Below are 3,568 nucleotides of genomic sequence, written 5' to 3'. Positions count from 1 at the left end.
TTCTCCAAGATGGCGGCAAAAAAAAAAAAAAAAAGCCGTCATCTCTTCCTCTCTTGCACTCCCACCACCAGTGATTTTAAGAGGAAGAGAAGCTGCTTTTTCCCTAAACATGTCTTTAATGATACACTGTATTAATTATTGTTGCAAAAAAATGTTCTTAGAAAATTCCTATAAACATTTTTGTGGCTTATCAAACAGAAATCACTATCTTAAATTATAATATAGATTGCTTTTACCTTGATTTAGTCTAGCAAAACTAAATGTGAGGCTTGTGGGGAAGACCTTGATATTCTAATACATTATATTTTCTTCTAGCTTATGGATTTTTTTTCTTGAGACCAAGCTTTGCTCTTGTTGCCCAGGCTGAGGTGCAATGGCACGATCTCAGCTCACCACAACCTCCGTCTCTCAGGTTAAAGCAATTCTCCTGCCTCAGGCACCTGAGTAGCTGGGATTACAGACAGGTGCCATCACACCCGGCTAATTTTGTATTTTTAGTTAGGGACGAGGTTTCTCCATGTTGGTAAGGCTGGTCTCAAACTCCCACCTCAGGTGATCCTCCTGCCTTGGCCTCCCAAAGTGCTGGGATTACAGTTGTGAGCCACTGCGCTCGGTGCTTGAGGATTTTTTTTTTTAGATTAGCAATTCCTTATTAGTAGACTCTACAATTTATTTCTCTTTTAAAGAAAGAGAATTTTAACCCATCTTCTAATGGCATTCATATATTTTACTTACATGTCCATAGAGATTTTAGTGAATTGATACATTTATAGTAAATACAAGTGAGCTTTCCAGATTTCATTGCTCTTTCAATTTATGCTTTAGTATAAACAAAAATTATTTTTACGTTTTTAAAAATTGTTGTGGATACATAGTAGGTGTATATGTTTATGGGATATTTTGATACAAGCATGCAGTGTGAAATAAGTGCATCATGGAGAATGAGGTATTCATTTCCTCAAGCATTTTTCCTTTGAGTTACAGACATATTTTACATTTGACTTAAAAATATTTGAACTAAGGCCAAACGAGGTGGCTCACACCTGTAATCCCAACACTTTGGGAGGCCAAGACAGGCATATCACGAGGTCAGGAGTTCGAGACCACCCTGGCCAACATGGCGAAACCCTGTCTCTACTAAAATTACAAAAATTAGCCAGGCGTGGTGGTGTGTGCCTGTAATCCCAGCTACTGGGGAGGCTTAGACAGGAGAATTGCTTGAACCTGGGAGACGGAGGTTGCAGTGAGCCAAGATTGTGCCATTGCACTCCAACCAGGGCAACAGAGCAAGACTCCATCTCAAAAAACAAAAATTTGAACTAATTTAAGCTTGATCTCTAAAATTTCAGCCTGATTTTGACCAATGAAATTTTTCCTTTTTTTGTTTTTTTAAATTTTTATTATTTTTTTCTACACATTCAGAGAAACTTCTCTAGTAACACTATAGAAATGATCCCTGAAAGTATTGTCTTTTTTAATTTGTTTTTTACCAATGGAATTTCAAAAACAAAAATTGTACTTCAGTCTACAATTGAATGGAATTCAGCATAGACCAGTACAATAAAATATACTGGCCTGAAAGGCTTTATAGTTTCCCATTGTTAAGAAAAAATTGAATTTATTTAGGATGTTGCTGGATAACTAGTGCTACAATTTAAAAAATAATTCATTAGCAGTGCCTTATTTACCTTAGAGGAAATAAAGGGGTTAGTGAAGATAATGCTAATAAAATCAAATTATCAAATATAAGCCGAGTGTGGTGGCATGTACCTGTAATCCCAGCTCTTCCAGCTATTCGGGAGGCTAAGATGGGAGGGTCCCTTGAGTCCAGGAGTCTGAGATTGCAGGGAGCTGTGATCGTGCCTGTGTGACAGGCACTCCAGCCTGGGTGACATAGCAAGACCTCATCTCAAAAAAATATATATACTTCTACACTTATAAAATAAATACGCATTTCCTGGAAGAAAGGTACTCTGTAAATTCGAGATCTGAATCAAATTACCCAACTTTTTGGAATTTGATCCTCTAATACTCATGTGAGATTACTGAATTTTCAGAGAAAAAAAATTGACAGGATAATATATAGGTCGTATTTATAGTGAAGATCATAAGTATAAATTAACTTGTTTAATGTTTCCATACTTAGGACAGCTTCTATATAAAAATGTTCATTGGAAGAAAGATAATTTTTAAAACTAAATTTGTATAGTAGTCCTCCATTACTGGCAATTAGGGAGCAACCAACAAAATGGAGAATATTTAATGCCATTATGTGGTTCTTTGATTAGGCATAAAAAGGATTGCAAACAGCTTTTCTATTCCTTTGGAATATGAATCTTTTTAATGTCTAAACATTTTCTAGTAGGACAAGTCAATGTAAATTAGGTAATTTTTGCCTGTTTTATACCTTCTGTTGTATTTTGTTCAAATGAAAACATTTAAAAATTTTTGATTGAATGTTTACTACTCAGATAATTGGTTTGAGTGTGGAATTTCTTTTTTAACACTTTGATATGTAAGTGTAATTAATGACTTTTATAACACTAATAGGCTTTATATTTTATGGAATATGTTTTAAAATTTGAAATTTTTGAAGTGTTAATTTAGCAGTACTTTAAACTATCATTATGTGCCAGTACTGACAAGAAAAACAACTTTTTATGTATTTAATTTACTGTGGTATTCAATAAATTCTATTTTAAAATAAAATTTGAATTTGTTTTATTTTGAATGATGAAAAAATTGAAAAAGAAGCAACAGTGTACTAGATCATGTTCATATAACACAAAAATGGTAATAATTGCTTGAGAAATTGTGTATTTAGGTCTTACAAATTATCCTTTTTTTTTTATTTTTTATTTTTTCTTGCATTGGAAACAAAGTCTCCTTAAAACCTAGAATCTGGCCGGGCGCAGTGGCTCACGCCTGTAATTCCAGCACTTTGGGAAGCTAAGGCAGGCAGATCACCTCAGATTGAGAGTTCAAGACCAGCCTGACCAACATGGAGAAAACCATCTCTACTTAAAATATCAAATTAGTTGGGCATGGTAGACCATGTCTGTAATCCCAGCTACTCAGGAGACTGAAGCAGGAGAATTGCTTGATCCTGAGAGGCAGACATTGTAGTGAGCTGAGATTGCACCCAACCAAGATAGCATCATTGCACTCCAGCCCGGGCAACAAGAGCAAAACTCGGTCTCAAAAAAAAAAATTTTTTTTTGAAATGTTAGTTTAACAGTACCTTAAGCTATCATTATGTGTCAATACTGACAAAAAGAATTTTTTATGTATTTAATTTACTATGGTATTCAATACATTCTATTTTAAAGTAGAATTTGAGTTTGTTTTATTTTGAATGATGAAAAAATAATTTAAAAAGTAAGTTTGCTAGTTCATGTTCATATAACACAAAAATGGTAATAATTGCTTAAGAAATTGTGTAGTTAGGCCGGGCGCGGTGGCTCATGCCTATAATCCTAGCACTTTGGGAGGCCGAGGCGGGTGGATCACGAGGTCAAGAGATCGAGACCATCCTGGTCAACATGGTGAAACCCCATCTCTACTAAAA

General features: G+C 34.8%; 1 pseudogene; it reads right to left on the bottom strand.

Moving 5' to 3' along the window:
- Positions 1-1,393: 1,393 nt before the first annotated feature.
- LOC119469419 lies at positions 1,394-1,472 on the bottom strand (annotated as a pseudogene).
- Positions 1,473-3,568: the final 2,096 nt, after the last annotated feature.

The sequence above is a fragment of the Cebus imitator genome, unplaced genomic scaffold (genome assembly GCF_001604975.1).
Source record: "Cebus imitator isolate Cc_AM_T3 unplaced genomic scaffold, Cebus_imitator-1.0 Scaffold651, whole genome shotgun sequence".
Taxonomy (NCBI): domain Eukaryota; kingdom Metazoa; phylum Chordata; class Mammalia; order Primates; family Cebidae; genus Cebus; species Cebus imitator.
This window is presented reverse-complemented; position numbering and strand designations above follow the sequence as displayed.